Source organism: Camelus ferus, chromosome 6 (assembly GCF_009834535.1).
Source record: "Camelus ferus isolate YT-003-E chromosome 6, BCGSAC_Cfer_1.0, whole genome shotgun sequence".
In the NCBI taxonomy this organism is placed as follows: domain Eukaryota; kingdom Metazoa; phylum Chordata; class Mammalia; order Artiodactyla; family Camelidae; genus Camelus; species Camelus ferus.
The window spans coordinates 54562194-54584335 of NC_045701.1; positions in this window are offsets into that span (position 1 = coordinate 54562194).

A 22142-nucleotide genomic window follows, 5' to 3' on the forward strand; every position below is an offset into this window, starting at 1 on the left:
TGGGGGAACAGAATTCTGCCCATAATGATGTCTAAAACAAAACTCATTATTCCCATTGCAATTAGCAAACATGCTTCTTCTTTTCTATTTATCTATCACAGAAAAAGGAGTCAACCCAGAGTCCAGAACTAGAAACCTCAGATTTATCTTTGGCCCCTGTCCCTGTGGCCCACCTGCATCCACCTGTTCACCAGATGAAGCCTCCATGTCCTCATCATTACTGGTATGGCCAGAGATGACCATCATCCTCTTAGACTATTGCAACAACCCCCAACCCTTCTTTCCAGCAACTAACCAGCCCACATTCAACCAAGCCTTCACTCTACTAGAACAAAAAATAAAGCCTAATTATGCTCCATCCTGTTTAGAAACTTTCACTCTCTGCTGTCCACAGGAAGAAATCCAAATTCCTTTGCTTGGCATAAAGGTTTGCCCATTACCTGTCCTCAACTAGGGCTTCATCTTATCTTCCAGCACCCTATCAATCTGTAGCCTTTGTTCCAACAGCACTGACTGTATTTGCCCCAAATACATCATGTCCTTTCTTCCCTGCTTTATTCATTCTGTTCCCTGTCCCTGAAATGCCTTTCCTTCTCTTTTCCCTCAGATAATGTTCTTGTCGCTCTTCAAGGCCAGATCAATGTCTTTTCTGAATTCCCCATTAGTGGGTTCCTCTTATATTCCCCTAGATTATTTTATCCATATTATACACAATTATTCAACTATTGTAATTTTTCATCTTACATTTATTTCTCCCCACCAGCCTATATGGGTCTCAAAGATGAAGACTCCACTTACTCGGCACAGATTAAATGTTTGTCTCATTAATGACTGACTTGGTCCTGTGTCCCATAGCTCCTCAAAATTCACACATTTAAAGTGAAACTCAGAGCTACCCCTTCCATGAAGCTCTTCTTCTCAATGTCTATGACCCTATCACACACCTATTTCTCTGGAATACTTAATGATTAAATCTTTTACTCTTCTTGGATTTCATCTCTGCCTTAATTCCTAAGATAAAATCAGCTACCAAATTAGGAGTTTGCTCCTCAAAAAGTCTCTGTTCCACATAAACCAAGTCCACACCACTTTCTGCCTGCATTTCTGCCCTATCCTGGCCTCCCTGCTTTAGCCTCTCTCAACCCAAATTCAATGAATGCTGTTTCTGGACAGGTTTCCTTAAATACCACTTTCAAAATGTTATTGTAGTATATCCCTATTGCCTAAGGAGTTGATTTCAAACTTCTGACTGACACTCAGTGAAGTAAAATCGCTGATCTGCCCTCATTTCCTGCAGCTGCCCATCACAGACTCCAAGTACACCATCACATTCCCTGCCAAGGTCTTCTCCCTTTCCGTGCCCTAACATTCCTTCAATACCCTCTGCTCATTCATTCATTCCATATTTACTTGGAACTTTCTCTATGCTAGTCATTGTGGTGATGAAGTAAAAAAGGTAAGGTAAAGATTCATACTTGTAGGTACAGAGTGGGGCCTAAAATGGTTCATGTTTACCAAACACCTAGGTGGCTCTAATGGACTCCACTTTGTGAAATACTGATATAAACTGACAATTACAATAGGCATAAAACCCATGTGTGAAATAAACACAAGTTTTAGTGGGAGTACAGCTACCCTTGAAAAGCAGTCATAATTAACCAGGCAAAGATGAGTGTGGAGGGACCAGAAGGGAAAGACCTTTCATGAAGGGGGAACAACCCATGCAAAGCAAAGTTTTCTAATTGGCTTGGACCAATTAGAGTGCAAAAATAGCTCAATATGGTTGGATCCAAGAGACCAGTGGGAAGGGATGGGAGATGAGCAACCAAGTTGACTATCCAGTGCAGAAACCTGTCCCAAAGACAATGGGTCTTAAGCAGGGGAGTCACGTGATCAGATTCACTTCGAAAAGATCAATCTGGAGAATGCACTGTAGGAGGGCAGAATGGATTGTAGGAGGGCAAGTCTAGAGCTAAAGAGAACACTTAAGAGACTATTAGGCAAAAATATGAAGAAATAAGGATGATGGCTCTGTTGCTACTACTTCTGAAACCGCTATTCAGAAACAACAGTCCTGAAATCGGTGCTAAGACGGGGCCTCAAACTTCTCCCTGACGCCACACTCAGCCCCCTCCTCGCTGCCTTACTCCCCCAGATTCCTGGAGAAGGACAACAGGAGGGAAAATGAGTTATGACAGTGCTAGGAGATGTCCATCAACTAGTGACAGTGGGAAGTTCATACTGCTCACTCCTCAAATAGCTGACGAAAATCTCTATTCCATTTTGTATCCTATTCTGCAGTAGCCATGCTCGTGGCTGATGACCGCATCTCTGTCTTTCAGTTTGAACTTTTTGGTAGAATTTCTGTGACAGGGAGTGTTCTGTGTGCTTATCTGTTGTTACTGATTTTTATTTTCACAAATAGTGTGTACACATGTTTTTTTAAAACCAAGCTAAGAGTATTAAAAGGTTTATCATGAAGACTATCAGCACTCTCCAGTCTCTGCCTCCCAATACCCCAATCCCACGCTCCACAGGCAACCACTTTTAACTATTTCAGTTGTTTCTTCTGGTATTTCACTCCTTATTTCTAAGATTTTTCTCTTTACCATGGGTTTGATTATGCTGTGCCTTGCTATAGTTTTTTTCAAGCTTCTTTGTGCTTGGGGTTTGCTGAGCTCCTTTGATCTGTGAGTTTATAGTCTTCAACCAAACTGGAAAAGATCTAGCCATTATGTCTTCACGTATTTTTCTTCCCTCTCCCTCAGAGATGATAATTACACTTATACAAGATTGTTTGAGGTCTTCCCACAGCTAGTAGACACTGTGTTCATTTTTAATTCAGTCTTTTTTCTGTGTTTCATTTTGGATAGTTTGATCTCTATGTAGCTTCACTAAGTTTTTATTCTGTAATGTCTGAATTTTGTTTATCTTATCCAGTGTATTTTTCATTTCAGACTTTATAGTTTTCACCTTTGGAAGTTCAATTTGAGTCTTTGGTATCTTACATGTTAGAGACATGTTACATCTCTAATATGTTCAATTTTCCCTCTAGCTTCTTCAATAAAAGGAATGCAGTTATAATAACTATTTTAATATCCTTATATACTAATTATATCATCTGTTCATTTCTGGATTGGTTTTTACTGACTTATTTCTTCATTATGGGTCACATATTCCCACTTACTTGCATGCCTGGTCATTTCTGAATTAATTCCCAACTTAGTGATTATAGTGCTGCTGGGTTCTTAGATATTTTTATATTCCTACAAAAAAAAAAATACTCAAGTTTTGTTCTGGACTCAGGTTAAGTTACTTACTTAGAAACAGTTTAATCTTTTCAGGTCTTGCTTTCAAACTTTGTTAAGAGTGATATTTGGTCTAGAGCTATTTCTCCACTACTAAGGTAAAAACTCTCTTGAGTTGACTACCTAATATTCCACAAATTATAAGGTTCCTCACTCCGGCTGGTAGAAACGAGAATTATTCTTGGCCCTTCATGAGCTCTGAATATGGCTCCCTCCAGTCCATTCCAATGGTTCTATCCCCCAAATTGGTTAGTTTTCTCACGTGCAAATGCCTGTCAGTACCCAGATGAAGACTCAAGGCGGACCCTCTGCAGTTCTCTGGAGCTCTCTCTCTCTGTGCCGCTTTCTTCTCTCTAGTAGTCTGGCCTGAGGATTCTGGATACCCTGGTTTCCCTCCCGAGCAACGTTTTCTCAACTCAGGAGTCCACTGGGCTCCACTTGGGCTCCCCTTCCCCACAACCATGACCTCAGATCTCCCTCAAGGTAGTAAGGTGGGACGATCATAGGACTCATATCATTTGAGTCCTGTTTCTCATAGATCACTGTCCTTCTCTGCCTGATTCCTAGTATTTTAAAACATTTTTTTCATATATTATGTCCATTTGTTTTGTTTTAGCAGGAGGGTATATCTGATCCCTATTATTACATCATGGCTGAAAATATAAGTTCAACTCCATATTCCTAAATGAAAGGCTTATGCTGATATTTCTTTATTTATGCATTTTAGGCATTACTGATTATTGTCTTAACTGGTCATAGAGATTTTTCCTACTAGCTCAAACCTGGCTTCAGAGTCATTTTCAAACAGCACTCTAAACACAGTCCTGACCAGTAGATTGGAGTTAACAAATAAGCTGAAACTTTTTGATAAACTATTTGAAACTATTTGATATCCTTGGACCAAGTGTTAGAGTACCTTCTAGTTCTAAAATTCTATGTGATTCTGGTTGAGTAATAGAAGATGAAGTGAAAATTATATATATATATATATATATATTTTTATTGACGTATAGTCAGTTTACAATGTTGTCTCAATTTCTGGTGTACAGCATAATGCTTCAGGCATACATGAACATACTGTATATTTGTTTTCATACCTTTTTCACTGTAAGTCACTACAAGATATTGAATAACCTTGTTGTTTATCTATTTTATATATATTAGTTAGTATCTGCAAATCTTGAACTCCCAATTTATCCCTTCCTACCTCCTTTACCCTCTGGTAACCATAGTTTGCTTTCTATGTCTGTGAATCTGTTTCTGTTTTGTAAATAAGTTCATTTGTCTTTTTATTTAGACTCCACATATAAATGATATCATATGGTATTTTTCTTTCTCTTTCTGACTCATTTCACTTAGAATGACAATCTCCAGGTCCATCCATGTTGCTGCAAATGGCATTATTCTATTCTTTTTATGACTAAGTAGTATTCCATTGTATAAATATACCACAGCTTCTTTATTCAATCATCTGTTGGTGGACATTTAGGTTGCTTCCATGTCTTGGCTATCACAAATAGTGCTGCTATGAACATTGGGGTGCATGTATCTTTTTGAATTATGGTTCCCTCTGGATATATGCCCAGGAGTGGAATTGTTGGATCATCTGGTAAGTCTATTTTTAGTCTTTGGAGGAATCTCCACACCGTTTTCCACAGTGGCTGTACCAAACTACAGTCCCATCAACAATGTAGGAGGGTTCCCTTTTCGCCACAGCCTCTCCAGCATTTATCGTTTGTGGACTTTTGAATGATGGCCATTTTGACTGGTGTGAGGTGATACCTCAGTTGTAGTTTTGATTTGCATTACTCTGATAATTAGTGATACTGAGCATTTTTTCATGTGCCTATTGGCCATTTGAATGTCTTCACTAGAGAATTGCTTGTTTAGGTCTTCTGCCCATTTTTGGATTGGGTTGTTTGTTTTTTTCTTATTAAGCTGTATGAGCTGTTTATACATTCTGGAAATTAAGCTCTTGTCAGTCTCATCTTTTACAAATATTTTCTCCCATTCCGTAAGTTGTCTTCTTGTTTTGCTTGTGGTTTCCTTTGCTGCGCAAAAACTTATAAGTTTAATTAGGTTCCATTTGTTGACTTTTGCTTTTATTTCTATTGCCTGGGTAGAATGCCCTAGGAGAACACTGCTGAGATTTATGTCAGATAATGTTTTGCATATGTTTTCTTCTAAGAGGTTTATAGTGTCTTGTCTTATGTTTAAGCCTTTAAGCCATTTTGAGTTTATTTTTATGTATGGTGTGAGGGAGTGTTCTAACTTCATTGATTTACATGCAGCTGTCCAGTTTTCCCAATACCATTTGCTAAAGAGACTGTCTTTACTCCACTGTATGTTCTTGCCTCCTTTGTCAAAGGTTAATTGACCAAAAATTTGTGGGTTTATTTCTGGGCTCTCTATTCTGTTCCATTAATCCATATGTCTGTTTTTGTACCAATACCATGCTGTTTTAATTACTATAGCTCTGTAGTATCTGAAGTCTGGGAGGGTTATTCCTCCAGCTTCTTTCTTTTTCTTCAGTATAGCTTTGGCAATTCTGGGTCTTTTATGACTCCATATAAAGAAAAATCATATACATTATTATAGCTAATTGGAAACAATTACAATAAAAGTTTGTTAAGTGTCAAAGTTTTAACTGGTGATTAAATGAAGTTTTAGAAAAAAAAATCTGTGAAGTCATTAACTTTTTTCAACTAGAATTAAGAGTAGCAGGAGTTATCCTAGGGGTCAAGAAGAGTTAGAGGGAAATGTAGAAGAAAAGATTTGTAGTTTATGGAGTTTCTCACTTTCCACTCGACAATAGCATAGAGGAAGAATTACAAAATGAAGACTGTCTAGGGTCTTTACCTCATCCACAGAGTATACCATAGATTTGCCACCTGAGGGAGTGCATGGGCTAGAGGTCCACAGAACTCATAATGAAACCTACAGTGATTTCAAATCTAAGGATTAAAAATGATTATGTCACAGGTTTTGCTAATTATGTAAATATTCAGATTTAAAGTTCATTTAATTCTTTGGGTAAAAAAAAAAAAAAGCAAGTCTTCAAAGGATAACTGCCTGGAGGTAAGCATCACTTTAAAAACATGTTTTCATTCTATTTGATAAAATAATTTGCCTAAAAATGGGGAGAAAAAACCCTTGAGAGTGCAAATTTGTTAGAAATGTTCCACTTGGATAAAACTAGGAAAACTTGGTCTAACAATAACAGCAACAAGCACAGTGGGTCATATAACACATAAGGAAAGAAAGGTTCCCAGCAACTCGTGCACTATGAAGAGGAAAATGCTGGTTTCACACACTCTGCTCATCTCTGGCCCAACCTCCTCCAGGAGGGATCTACTGGCATCATGGGCACAATGGATCCTCACTCTGGGGGTGAAGGAAGTAACAGATATTCCCCCAACTAAATTCTCTCTCCAGACAGGTCTCATACAACTGGTGGTACTGCAAGAGGAGGAAACTATGGAGTGGAGACTCTTGAGCACCCTCACTATTCTCTCTCCTTTTGGAAGAAAGAGCCGGAGGAGTCTTCCACTTGTAGAGGTTTTTCTTTTTGAGGGGATTGGGGTTGGGGGTGCCTTTATAAAACAAAATTGGATTAGGAATCCAGTATTCACTTCCCTGAGGCTAACTCAAGTCCTTTAAAAGAAGGGCTGGAAAAGTCTAAGCTATGTCTCCCAGCTAAGACCTCAGAGGATCTGCATGTGACAGGGGGTTGAAGCAGAAGCTGTCCCCAGGAAAAAAAAGGAGTGTATATTTGGCTAGAACATCCCTAAAGATGAACCCCACCTCTGCAGCAGGTAGCTGGATCTAAAGGAATCTCCCCTTATCCCAAACACCCCTACAGCTGGAACTGAGGAGGAGACATGAGAAAGAGAAATTCTTTGTACACTTTTCATGAGTTCCCAAGTCATTTGTATGCCTTGTTAAGGATTAAGATGATTCCTGCTCATGCTTGATGACGTACATCCAAGATTATCCAGCTAAATCTCTAGAAATGCCAACTGGGAAACAAATGATGATTGTTCTCTTAAAAGATCTTTCTTTGCCTATGTGACTGTAATGGACTGTTGGGCTCCCTCAAGTGCCAGCCTGGAGACAACAACGCAAACAGGAAGAAAGCAAACCTCTGCAAAGCAGTAGACCAGAGCCACTACAGGTCCAGCTCCGCAAACCTGGTGTCTGACCTTTCAGCTAAGTGCTGAAGCAGGATGCCAGAACCAAAGACAGGATGAACAGGCACCTGAGGATAGAGCCAGAGTAATGCATGACCGCAGCACAGAACAAGGCAGAAGGCTCAACAATTGAGCCACCTGTGTCCAAAGCTGGATTCAGGGCTGCTGAAGGAATCAGAATTCTTGGCAGGCATCAGAGAACTGGAGGCAGCACTGCCAGAATGTCTTCAAGAAGACCGGCAGTTTGTGAGCACTCATTCAGCATAAAGCCAACATCTGGCTGTCTAGCAACAACTGGCCATCAAAACTCCCTCTGTCATCCTATACATCCTTTCTCTTTAATGGCTGTCCTCAGAACTCACTTCATCCTATTTCTCCTGAGTAAAATTTCTTATGACTTTCTAGAGAGATGAGGAAAGGCAGAAAAGGAGAGACTGACCACACGGTGCAACTTCCCTGCTTTCCAGCACTCAACTCCCCTTTGCCCCATCTTAGGCCTGGTTCCCCCTCAGCCCTGGAGGGGTACCTGGACTCCCCTTCTGAGCAGCCACAGGAGACCCAGTCTTCCCTCCCAGTAACTTCTACCATTTGTAAGCTGACACATGGTGTGAGGGAGGCTTAGAGATTTGCCCTTGCTCCTTTCCCTCCTCTCACTGCCATGGTCAATCTAGGAAGCCCTAGCATCATGGTCAGCATTTTCCTAGGATCCAGGGAGGGAGTCTGCATTTTGAGGAGACTCTTACCAGTCTATCCATTTACCTTTCTAATGTAAAGATTCAGCCATTAGAGAACAAAAGAAAGTATTCAAAGAGATGTATTTTTACTGACATCTGGGCTCTCTACTTCTGTTCTACCTTTTTATTAGACTTCTTATTTTGTAATGGAACAGCTAAAGATAACAAGGCAAGAAGAAAACATACTCTTTATTTTAACAACTGTATATTCATTAAATCTGCTTAAAAGCATTTGTTTTCATCACTGTACAAAGCCAACTGACAGGAACGTGAAGTTGGGAGCAAGAGCCAGAAGAAGCTTAATGATTTATTTTAAACATATAGCCTTTCTCTCACACCTGGATCAAGGACCTGGACAGGGATGACTGCCACAGGTCCAGTGTAGCCCTAGGGTGGCAACAGAGATAGCAGTGGAGTGGGAGAAAGTATTTTTAATTCATCCTCCTAGAGGACCAGACTCTAAAGGAACTTGTTTACCAAAGGCCTTCAGCAATCCAGCTAGCGTTAACTTGACACAAGCTCAGCAACAGGGGCCAATATTCCTGATGAAGGCCAGAATAAGAGCATGGAGGGTTCACCAGCCAGAGTCAGGCTGCTGAGTTCAAATCCCTGGAAGGAAGTTACTCAACCCCTCTGAGTTTCCATTTCCCTGTGCAAAAATGGAGATAACAACAGCTACCACTTACTGAGCACACCAAGTGCCAAGCTCTGTCTGACACTTTCCCTATTTCAACTCATTAATCTTTGTTAACAACCCTAAGCCCTCAACCCATATTAACCCATTTGATCCTCACAACAACCTCGAGGAGGTAGGTTCTATGGTTATTCCCCATTTTACAGACGGGGAAACTGAGGGACAAAGAGGTTAAGTACCTCATTATAAGATTGTCTGGCACGTAGTAAGTACTCAATAAACGTTAGTTATTGTTATTAGCATTAAGGAGTTCATAAAATCTAAGCAGGTCAAAAGGAGATGCTGAGTGGATAAAGATCATATACTATTTAGTCTTTTTTAGCTTTATGTCTTAATTCTCAGTTCTCACATAAATTTGATGTAAACCAGCTACCTTCTTTACTAAGTCTCCCTCTTATTTCTCAAGCACACAGAAGCACACATGCATGCGCACACACACATTTTCTCATCCGTGCACACTCAAGCTCACCACATATGCCCTTATCCTGTCAAGCCACAAGAGACGTGCTGGCAACCCTGACACAGTCTGAGATTTAGGGATGCTTTGATTCACCAAAAACGTTAGGGAGCCAGTTTAGCTTGATTCTTTTGTGGCCCAGTTGGCCTTAATGAGCAAATTCAAGAGCTATTTTGACTTTAGAGGTCTTAGCAATACTTCCCAGGTTTTTCTTAACCAGCTGATCTGCAGCAATATTAAGACAACTTTAGGAATCACCCAAGTGTTAACATTCTGCTGCAGCAACTGGTTGTGTTTCAGCCCTCCTCTTAGCCTGCCTGGGGTGCTCCTCATCAGGGGTGGAGGGCAGGCTCATGGGCAGACAGTAGTGTTTTCAGACAAGGGAATGGAGGCCAGCTCAAAGCAGAAGATCACACACAGTGTGCTTTCATGAGAGCAGGAGGAGACCTTAGCAGATACCTGGTTAAGACCCATCACCATAAAAGTGACACCTTTGGGCTCGGAGAGCTTGAAGGGGCTTCCCAGAGGTCATACCACCAAAAGGGGACAAGAGCTGAGGTCTCCTTATCCAGAGTTTGGTTTTATTTTCATTATACCTCACACCAGCTTAACCTACTTCATCATCTATAAAACAAAACATGTACACTTTTCCCTTTGTCTGCTTAGCATTTTCCCACATGGAATAGAGGAGCGTGAGAAAGTGAAGGGAAGAAGGAAAAGGGAGAGAAGACAGGCCAGGAGCATCACTGAAGAATGCTTAACTGTGGATCTTAAGGAAAAGGCATTCTGATTCCCAAACTAAGAAGAAAAATGTCAAATCCCTGAAACTTTGTCAGACTCTCAGAACTGTCTTTAATGACAAAGCATAGAAATTGCTCAGGTGAATGAAGTTTCTCCAGAATGTTGTTCATGAGCTGGCACAAAACTTCAGTCCTTAAAAATTAAATCTTTATTCTGTGCTTGTGGCTCCTTTAACTGAACTCTTCACAGATGGAGTGCAGAGCCGTGCATGTGTCTGGACCTTCAGGGATGGGGAGCAGTGCTGTGCTTCCCGCACCATCTGGTTCACTGTTCCCAGCTCCAGCCTAGACTCCCACTACAGCCCAGTAATCAGAAGAAATCAGAAGAACACCTCAGGAAAAAGAATCTAGGACTCAGACTTAACTTCCTCTAAGAGGGATCAAACACTGAAGACTGTTCCTTTTCAAGTTTTATTAATCCTGGTTCATAATTTCCACCACATCATCAGTCATTTCCTATTTCTGAAGGGCTGGCAGCAGTCGCCAAGGCATCAGGCAGTAAATGGCCAGATAACCATGCCACCTGTGTGCCGTATTGACAGTTCCCCACAACCGCATGTGGGTGAGAGGCTAATGTGCTTTTTCTGAAAGGCAAGCCATTTAGAAGTGCAGCCCAGTTTTTGATCTCTTGCTAAATACTTTTATCCACATCATCTCCCCATCTGGGCCTGGAAGTCATCATGTGACCTGCAGTCCTTTGAAAAGAAAGCAGCAACGGCAACAACAGCAAACCTGCCATAACCCCAGAGCAGGGCACGCTTTTGACCCCCTCCCAAGAAAGGGAGCGAGTCCCTGTCTCTAGCTGGGAAAACTCCAGGAGCTGAAATTTTAAACAAGAATAGAAAATGACAAGAATGATGTCCAGCAAGACTCCTTTTGAAAAATAGATAGATGAAGTATAACTTATAAAAAACTTGAAAGCAGACTAATAAGACTAATTCCATAGTGGTTACATCCAGTTCATAATGGCAAGTAGGTAGCCACACAGGCAAGAATCTTCTCAATATCTCGATGCCCTAAGGTCAGCAGGTCTCCCCAGTACAAAATCCTCAGGAAACTCAGCCTGTGACAGGTAGGTAGGGTGCTAGGGAGCCCTAACTCCAGTACAAACCAAGGAATACAGGCTTCAGTTCTGGCACTAAAGAGAGGGCTAACAATGATAAAAGGTACACAGCAGCTTTGTTGGCCAAACTCTTGGCTGAAGACGCCACCCAACTGCCTGAAAAGCCATGACCCATACCCAGAAACATCTGAGCAACTTCTATACCAAGGGCTGTAAGGGAAAAACAACTAAAGCTCATGTGGGGCTATTTTAATTTTTAAAAGGCTAAGCCCTAATACCTGGCTGTTAAGTAGCATTTCCATCTGGATAATCCCCAAGCACTTTGCCCAAAGTGGGAGAAGTACATCCCTACTAATCAAAGATGCAAGTTCCCAAACTTAATTGTATCTTTCATGAAGGACAGAAAGTTGAAGATACCAAGTTAAGGGGGATGCAGAGCTTTCCACATTACCATTCAAAACAGTTTTTTTCTCTTGGAGAATGACAGCCTTGAGTGCCATTCTGACTATTAAAACTAAGCCAGAACAAGTATGCATACAGGCAGCCCTCCCCATCACCACTACCCTTGTCTACCGACTGCAGTACCAGGAGACAGTAAAACTGCAATTTCACAGGGTGTAGCAGTATCAGCAGCCACAGGAACGGAAGTGGAAAAGCTGGACAAACTGAATCCCTTGTCCTTTTTTCTTATACTTATTCCAGGCCCTGCTATTACCAGTTTCAAGGTACAAAAATGCATCAAAATACCCATCCCATTTCATTTTGAGGAGCCTCTTCTATACATCTGACCTCTTTTGATCTCCAGATGTTTCTTGAAAATGACTAAATATTCAAATTGGAGTTTTCCTTTTTGACTATATTCACCCATACATACAAGCTTATGTGTATACATATAAACACCACCCCCTACCTTTGGATTTAATTTAAATCCTCAGATTCTACTGATTTTCCCCCTCTGGATACTGTCTTGTAGTCTACAATCCACCTATTAGCCATTTCTCAAAGTATCAGGAACTACCATTTTCTTACCTTTTGATAATTACAATGTCCCTCAACTTAGAGTTTTATCTTCTAGTCTAGTTTTCCCACCAAGGGCCACTGAAAGATGGAAACAATACTCGTGCTTGCATAGCACTCAAGTTGTCAGAATTGTACCCGTTAATTCCCTTGCTGCAACTTAACTCATTAAATTCTCATCAGTCCTATAACTTCTGTGTTCATATCCCCTCCAGCAAATCAGGTACTGAGAGGGAACACTCCTGCTTGATTACTTAAAAGTAAGCTTGCCTCCCTAACACATCCTTCTGAGAAGCTGAGCATTCTAGCTCTCTCACTGAACTTAATCTGAATGATGTTAGCACAATGAAAGGAACCATCTAGCAGTTCCTGATCTGCATGAGGTTTGCTCCCAAGATCCTAAATCACTCTGCGAGAGTCACTAGGACCTTTTGCTCCCATTTCCAAATCTCCTAAGCATCCTCACCCTCTCCCCCCACCCCTCACTGCAATCGCTGTGGTAGCCGAAACCAGTGTTGATTTTTATCTGCATGGCAAACTCATGCTTGCACAGGTTCCAAACTGATCAAGTGGCCTTAAAAAAATGCCTCCACTTCTTAAGAATGCTGAGCCAAGCTCTGTATGATCGAGACAGAAAACAATCCCTTATCATGTCGGAAGTAATACTTGTGGTTATCTAAAGCAACGGTAATCATATCATACACTTTATCTGTGAGTGGCTTTTTCCTTCCAGGGGTAGGAATAGAAACTTCTTCTCCTTCATAATGAGCACTATTGAAACTCCAGCAGGCCGACTCTGCTTTTGGCGAATTGCCATTCCCTAGCATAAGCACGCAATCATCTCAAAAAATGTGGCATGGCAGAGAACAGGTACAAGTATTTTCTGGAAATAAGTTTGTAAAGGGCTGACTTTATAATGGGGGTTGTTTGTGTTAGGGCCTTTTGGGCAGGTATGGTTAACAAGAACTCGCAGCTCTGGTGCCAGCTCACTTAATCTAATAGGGCCCCGTACGGGGGTCCAGGGGATAGGGCCCAGGAAACAGTACAAGACTTTCCCCCCAGTAAGTGCTGCTACATCATGAGAGAAAAGCACTCCGCTGTTTGATCCTTCATAGATCCTTTTGACAGATATTGAGGCTGTCACTGCACCTCAGCAAAACATACGCTCTATCAGATTCTCAGCACAAGAAGATTTTAAAATAAAATTATGAAACGGCACCATTTATTGAGGATGACAATCTAATCGCAGTCACTTTGTGACTCATCAGACATGCAAATACCACAGCACTAGGTGTACACATTGGCCAGGGGCCCTAAAGGTCAAACCCTCTGATGTCTACAAGACACATTTTTGGGAGAGAAGTAAAATGAAGTTTCCTTCTGCAACAGGGAGAAATTTCCATCTCTGCTTGTCAGATTGGAAACCTGGAGCACAGTGCCAAGTGCCCTGTTAGTTTAGCAAATATTGGAGCAGAACAATGAAGGACTATGGAGGTTGGTCTTCCCCCTGCTTTTCCCCTGGGAATGTGTCCCCCTGCCCCTTGCCCAGTCTCACAGACTTGCCTCACACTGCATTTTTTGTCCCTGGTCCCAGATTGACTACGCAATACTTAATGTAGCCTCCAAGAGGTAAAATGACCCCCATTTACCTACAGACATAATTTTATTTCAGTGAATTAATGTTGCTAAGAGTGAAACAAAGCATTTTAATACCTAGGACAGTGGTGGTCACTTTTATATCTCTTTTACTGGGCTAGTGTCTTTGCTTTTCCATTATATAAACAAGTTATACAAATACATTACATATAATGCAAAAATAATGCAAACTACTTCCTCTGCTGCAGAAGAGAACTGTGAGACTCGAATTTGTACAAATATGAGTTAAGCTAAAGCATACAGACTGTAGTGAAACCTACAAAGTATTTTTGGAATATTTCTGTTGTATGTAGACATTTTTCTATTAGATTTCTACCTAATAGAAAATAATGTTTAATTTATCTGTCTTAATTATTAAAGTATATGCAACTTTAGAGACCAGGCCATTGAAACATATAAAAGGTAGTTATTGAAAGGTAATCTTAATCAGCTATTATCAATCTCCACTCAATAAATAAGAGGCAAAAAAATTTAAACACATTGGAAGATTAGATGAAATGAAGAACTTCTTGACAACGTAGAATGGTAAATACTAAACTCTACAACAAATGTCCTAAATTTCTTTTCCCAGGAAGCTCTAAGTTTGGGCTGTCTTGGATGGTTTGAAAATTTCAGAGTTATGAGGAATGATTTTAGACAGCATATTGTAGACCCTTCCAACAATACAGGTCTTCAATCAACACTTACACATGCATATGGCTGCTTGTTAGGGAGTTCACAGTCAGAAGCTAACCCCGGAGAATGGACCTGATAGCTTTACATTGCACATTCATAAACAAAACGTGTGTGCTTTCCTCTAAATGGCAAGATGGCTGCAATAACCACTCTAAGACAAAAGGTGGTATAACAGATGATGAGAAAACAAATCAATACCAATAAGATTTCTGATCTATAGAGAAAAAGGACAAGGGGCTCCTGAAAATAAAAGTTATTTGTTCCTAAACCCTGCTTCTTTGCTTGGAGCTATTTCTTAAGAAAGAAGCAGCTTCCTTCCCTAACCATATAAAACGATCCCTGAAGTTATTTATAGTGTTCACGGCCCGGAGGCATCACTCGGTTCCCCTACCACAAGCCCAACCATGTGTTACTATATTAAAAAATGTGAAAAAGTAATTATGGGGTATGGGAGCCAGTGTCTGCAGACACAACCTGCCAAAGAGGAAGTGACAGGAAACTTATGCTCCTCATTGCTGCTCAAGCACTGCCCAGGCTCCAGGCTCAGAAGAGAGCAATCTGTTCCAAGAAATAAGAGAGGAGCCTGCCCTGGTGAATCAGAAATATCCCTGTTTCTGAATATACAGTAAACTGGTTTCCATTCCCAGGTCCCCTCAGTTGGTCAGACTTTCCAGTCACGTGGAGAGACCACTCACGGCATCCTCCCTCGGCAACTCGGCCAGCTGCCTGCCTCAGCTCCCACTGGCCGGGGGAGACTGGGACATGTCAGGCTCTGGACTTGGGCAAGTGGTGGAGACCACTCACACTGGCTCCCAATACCCTGTCCTGTGGCTCCCAGATACTGATTTCTGCCACCCTCTCCAGCTTCGTTGTTTCCCGTCCCACCTCTATCCCTGGCTCCTCGTCCTCATCCTCGTCCCTTGGGATGTGACAATCTACCCCACACTGATTTCTGGGTGGCATCCACACTTTCCCTTTAGAAGATGGGCTCTACCACCATTGGGAAGCCCATGTTTTCCAGCCCTGCGGCAGAGAAGAAAAGCATTCCAAATATCTGCCCCCGAGAGCAGAAATCTATCTGGGAGAAAAGTCCACATTTCTGGTAGAAAGGCCAGTGTTCCCAAGAGGCCTCAGCTTAGGAAATGTTCGTCGAGAGAAATCACATTTCCTTCCAGAACCTCTATCTGTCTCTAGTCTAAGCTACAAAAGGAATTTCCTTCTGATTCAAGAAAAAAGAGACAAGCGCTTACCCTCACAAGAGAGCCCTCACTGTTTGGAGAATTCCTGCTATCTCAGGAAGGCTTCACTGGGAAGTAAATAACTGTTGCTATCTCTTTATTTAACTTGATTAGCTAAATGCAGCACTATATAAACTTCCAACCTAAAGGCAGCACTATATAAACTTCCAAAGAAGCAAAAATTTACCCCAACACAGCAAAGTGTCTTCTAAAAACTGATTTACAGAAGTCTTTTTCAAATAATTTTTTAAAGAAAAGCAAGTCGTAGACAACTGAGAACACAGAGGCTAACAAAGGTCAGGAAAATGTCCTCCCCACTGCCTCTTTAATATAACTGAATAAATCAAATTAACCTGTTTCCCTAGTGGATAATATTCTATGCACATAAAATGTAGTTTTATATTATAAACCCACCAGGCTTGAGTTCCCATTTTACATTCTGGGGTTTTGGAATATGAGTAAATGTTGATTTCTAAAATTCCCTAGAAGTTTTCCCTTCAAGTTTGTTTTTCAACTCTGGGCAATAGCATATACATAGAATTTAAACAGGTATCAGTTGATAAAGCTGGAAAGAAGACTTTAAAAGTCAGAGAAAATATTCTTATAAGGCCAATTCATGGCAACCTTCCACATTCAGAAACTGGCTTATAGCTCTCTGAGATAACCTGTTAACCTCCCAAAGATCTTTAGTTATCTCATTATCCCAGTTTGCCCCCCGTTCATCTTTGCCTCCTAAATCCTAGTTTCTTCACCACTGTAGTATCCACAGTGCCACCTGCTGGCTATAGGCAGTATCTCCATGGTTTCCGGCTCTTCTTTCTGGTATTTGCTTAATTAAAGTAAATCAATGATGGCCAGAAAGGCCAAAGGAACACACCCTTAAAAAATAATAAAAAGAATCCATGAGATGAGCAAGATACCAATTCATGGAGGCTTAATATGACCCAACATGTTCATGTGAGGCACAGGTCTGGCTATTTTAAAGGCAATATTTTAAAAGTTAAACCTAGTATTTGCCATTTGCTTCATGCAGGTCAGCAACAGAGCTTTGTGTGAGAAAATTTTTTTAAAAAGGAATGAAGGAAAGGGAAAGGAAGGGAAGAGAAGGGAAGGGAAAGGAAAAGAGAATAAAAAGGGAAGAAAGGAAGAAAATGATTAGCAAGACTAAATGCTTAAAATTTTTCCAAAATTCTTTGTTTTCTTATACCCACCAATCCTGGACTTCTACTTTTTCTCTTTTTAGACAAGTATTTTCTACTTTTAAAAGATGAAATTTGCCATCATAATTGGTTAGATAAGAAAAAAGCTTTAACTCAGTCCCTTAACTTTGATTCACAGCAGTAACTTCTCCACCAAAAGGTACAGTCCCACCCCACCCCACCCCCCAGCCCCCAACCTGGAACCTGTGAGCTGGCACACAAATGACAGTCGCAAAAGCATCTACAGGCATGTGTGAATGCAATGCCCCTCCTCCTATACTCAACCCTTCAGATTTTCAACTATTTTCCATGTGTCAACAATCTGCCATTTGCATCTCCAGGTCTTAGCCAGGCAAAAGATAAGAGAGGACACCCTTTAGAATTAATGAATATGAATGAGGTCATTCTTGCAAGCTTTATTGTGGGACAAAGTAACACACAGGGAAAACATTTTTGCTTCAAGGCTCCTAACAAGCATTAGCTAATCAAGTTTCCTAACAAGTCCCTGGAGTCTAGACCGGCAAAAGGTCATTATCCCTCCAGCAGGTAGGCAAACTAAGATCCCCAAAGGTTACCATTTCAACATCAATTCCATGTCATTGATATTCTGAAGTGACTCTGGGAAAAAAGATGCTGCAAGGAGCTTCTCACTGACTGTGAGTGCAAAGCATAAAATTTGCCCAAGTCGGAAGGCACAAAAACCTTGGAAAATTATTGAGCCAGCCATTTATTTGGTAATGATTTTTATCAGAGAACACAATTATTTTTCTACCTAAATAAGAAATATTTGCAAGATTTAGATTGAAACTGAGTAATAATTTTAAAGAAAAGGAATTTCTATATTTATCAGATTAGGGCTTACTTGGAGAGTTGGTTAGGTTTCTTTCTTTCTCCCCACTCCTTCACAATTAAAGGCTAATAAACATGGAAACTACAGGGAGGATAAAGATCACGAATGTGATCTTCAGCCTTAAGCTCTATTTTGTATTTTCTCCCATTTTAATTTTGTTTGCATTTGCTTTCCTCTTTCTTAAAGTATAAAATGAATCCTGACATTTTCCTGCCTTCTACCAAATTCAGGAACTGTCACATTTTTTTTTCAAGTCTATAAACTTCAAATTACTTTCTGTCAAGCTGGCAAAACTCCAATCAGCTCTTCTCACTGCAATTAAAGTGATTTTCCATCTGAATTTAACCTAACATGGAGCAGAATTATAAGAGCTCCGTATAAATCTATTTCAATAGATCAGTATTTTATTAAAATAGAGTATATTTTTATACTCATCACAAACATTTATACATCCTCACTGTATTCAAATTATTCTAGGAATTATAAGTCAAAATAATAGCAGTGGTCACTATCTAAAGAGAAAGTTGAACTTGTGATGCTCCTTTACAAACAAGCAATAACCTAGAAAGCAAAAAAGGAGAAAGAGGAGGAACAGCAGAAACAGCCACCACCACTGACTTTTATTCTTCTTAATGATGGTAAAACATGAAACAAGCTAAACCCATGGTAGAGCCAGCCAAAGTCAAACAATATATTCAACTTTGAGGAGCAGTACAGCAGGGAACGCTGTGTTACAAAGTATTATTCTTATGTCATCACTATTTCCAGAAATGCTCAAAGCTCCAACATTTGTTCACTTAATACAGGATTCGCTTCTCAGCTGAGGAGGACCTTGGAAACAGCACACTCAGCGTTCAGCAGTTATTTGACCTATTTTACTAATGTGTTTGGGAAGGAGGTTAATTAACAGTGGATGGCTATATCCTTAAGCTTAATTTTTCCAACAGCCCTGCTCATAAAAGGAAAAATTGAGTATGTATTGAAGGAAGCAAGCAATTAAGTTGCACAAATAGTGAGCTCATTGAACTGCAGCTGACTTCTATCATGTCAAAGAACAACTAAACACAGAAGCAATAAAAAGATTGTTGCCACGACCACCACTGAGAACCGACTGGCCATAAAGATGAATAACTTCCTACTTGAAGATTACTTGATTAAAGCTCTTTAGAAACCAAATGTTACACATAGGCATAAATGAAGCAAAATATTTTAATGTGTGTTTGGCAGGTTCAGAAACATTTTATAGTCAATTTTAAATGAAGGTTTATACAACAACAGTAAACTCCACTTAAAACAGCCTTTCCAATTGCTGTTCTTGAAAGCAAGCTGCAGCGTTCCTGGAGAAGGCGTAAACCATTCTGGGGAATAAAAGTCCCATGCCTAACAGAGTAAGGGGAGGGCCAACCAGGAGCAGAATTCCACAGAACGGGTCCTCTGAAACCAAACCCAAGAGCAGAGCCAGAGAAGCCCATTCAGATGGCTGTGACCCTTGAAGGCAAGTAAACAGACTCCCTGTAGCAATAACCAGGAAACTTCTCTCTCCCCAGCAACCCTCTGCTCCCCTGCCCACCTTCCAAAGCTCCAAAAGGTCAAGTTTTAGCCCAACCTGCCCTTTGAGAAAGTGTACTCACATCTAGGAGTTCAATACAGGCTGGCATCAGAACTGTCTCCCAGGACTATCAGTGTCAGTGAGGTGAGACAGGCATGATTTGATGAGGAAAATGTGTCTGACAGAGGATTCAGCTCTCAACTTACAAGTGTCTATGGACACGTCTGGAGAGTATCAGCCTCTTCGAGGGCTGGACCCCAGAACTTACCTGCTGCCTTCCGAGGGACACCATGGAGAGTTATAGAAGATGAAAAAGAGGAGGATTTTACTGTCAAAGCTGTTTAAAAGCTAACACCCCCAAAATAATAATAAGCTACCCTTTGCGTTGCTGCCCTCAAACTCACTACTGTGGAGAATTAAAGCCAGTCTACGGCAAATGAACCAGTCTGCCATCTCATTTCTACCCTCTCCCCACCCCTGCTATCTCCATGTCTAAAGTGGGAGGCCGAGCTGACAATGTGCTTCTCTACTGAGCATTTCCCCTGACTTGGGATTTAAGGGATCAGAGCCCAGCACTGGTTATTGTGAGTGGGTCTCACCCTTCCTCAGCTCCAGCCCTCTCCTCTCCTCACTCAGAAAGCGCTGCAGTGATCGCCTATGGGCCTTGTTCCCTCTTTCTGTTCCACACAGCATCCATCAATATACTGGGTACACAGTAGGTGTTTAATGCATCCTTCTGGGGTATAATCAGCAGGAAAGACTCATATGCATGTCCGTTTTGAAGAATTATTTTATCTCATACATTCCTGCTGAAATAATCAAAGGAACAAAACTGGAGAAGCAATTTTGTGCCACAACTTGGGAATAAAAAAGTAAGCATAATAGTCTCCATTTTCTTGGGTGGGAACTGGAATCCAAAATGGCTGAATAAATTGTTAACGCTTATAGAAAGCACATGGTGCCTTAGGTTCACAAGCTAGTTAGACAGATCCAACCATTATACACTGTTTTCCAGAGATTCAAAGCTGAATTTGCTGCCCAGAATTTTAAATATTTGATTTAGGGAATTCTAACTGCAAACCAAATTCATACTGCAACCTTCAGAATGGCTTTATCAGATGAAAAGTAGATACTCAGAATTATAGGTAACACTTTTCACCACCTTTAAAGAGGATCAGTCACTGGATATGTGGTATGCAAATCTAATAAAGAAATGAGTTAGGAAAGAGTGTGGATGTTTATACAAACTACATTTTGTTTGCAGGAAGCACAGTGGTACAGCCCCATCTTTCCATTTTGGTGTCTCCACGTTGAAGCTTTGCATTGTCTTTGAACTCCAGGCTCTCCGATAAGATTTTCTAACCCTGTGCATTAAAATTCTGAAGATGGAATGAATTGTACAGCACAGGAAGGGGCATGGAGAAAGAAAGTAACAACAGTTCAGAGATGGGAAGTGTCTGCTCTCTGGAAACCCCTCCAACCTTAGGTTCACTATCCAAACTCCAAAGGCCAAGACTCTTCAGTTCCCTGTGTTCAAAGAACAAGATAAATGCCTAGGAAAGCCCACGGTTTCCTCCCTCCTTGAGATAGAAAGCAGCCAAAGTAGCAGACGCCCATGTGCAGCCATCACTTCCTCGGAGGCTCGTGTCCATTTCCACCCACTGGGATGGAATCTGGCAGCTTTGTAACCGGCAGGAGATACATGATCCAAGAATCCATTTTGGCTCCAATTCTAGCCTTATAAAGGCCAGTTCTGTCTAACTCTGAGAATCCTATATGCATTAGTAAGGATTTCAAATTGCCTCCTCCTCAAGAGTATGGCCGGAGGAAGGGGAGTTAGGTCAGAGTTTATCTTGAGTAAGGCTCAAGACAATCTTGGGAAATACCTTGACATGAGGGTAAAACAGAAATATGTTCAGAAGTGATAGAAAATATACCTTTTCTACTCCTCCTTTGAGGAGTCAGGAAGTATCAAGGTCCTAAATCAAAAGCAAAATAGTGTGTAATTCTAATAATAGAATCTAGAACAAATATCTGTAACAATCCTGTCTTCAAAAAAAGAAAGAAATGATGTCTATAATCAAAGTGTATTTTAGAAGTATCAATTTAGGCACTTACTGTTTTCTCCATCAAACCTTCTCTTAAATTTCCTTATCTCCGTGGTTTCTCCATTTCCCAGTCCCCTGAAGTGGAAACTTCAGAGTCATTTGCATACCCCACCACATCCGATCCTAGATTCAGAATGTCTCCTGCATTACAATCTCACTTCTGCTTCTACTGTCACTGCCCTATGTCACGGCATCTATATGGGGATTATTGTAATAGCCCCCCGTGGGTGCCCCCCACCACTTGTTTTCTCTCTGCCCCAAGTCATCTTTCTTTTCCCCAACAGTTCCCTTCTGAGGACAGTTATAATCATGGCACACCATCTCAGTTCAAAACCTTTTACTAGATTTCTAGGATTTTTCAAGAATAAAATCCAAATTTCTTAGCATAGAATTCAAGGCCACTAATAAGTTGAAACTGTTCTATACTTTAAAATTTACTTGCCATTCTCTCTTCACACGTAGCTAATGCTCTACCCAGAACAGACTCATCACCTTTCTCGTATCATGTCATGGGCTTTCACACTTTTAGAACTTTGTATTTTTCCTCTAGCTTCATCTATTCAAATCTTGCTTCTCCTCTAAAGGCTAATTCAAATGTCACACC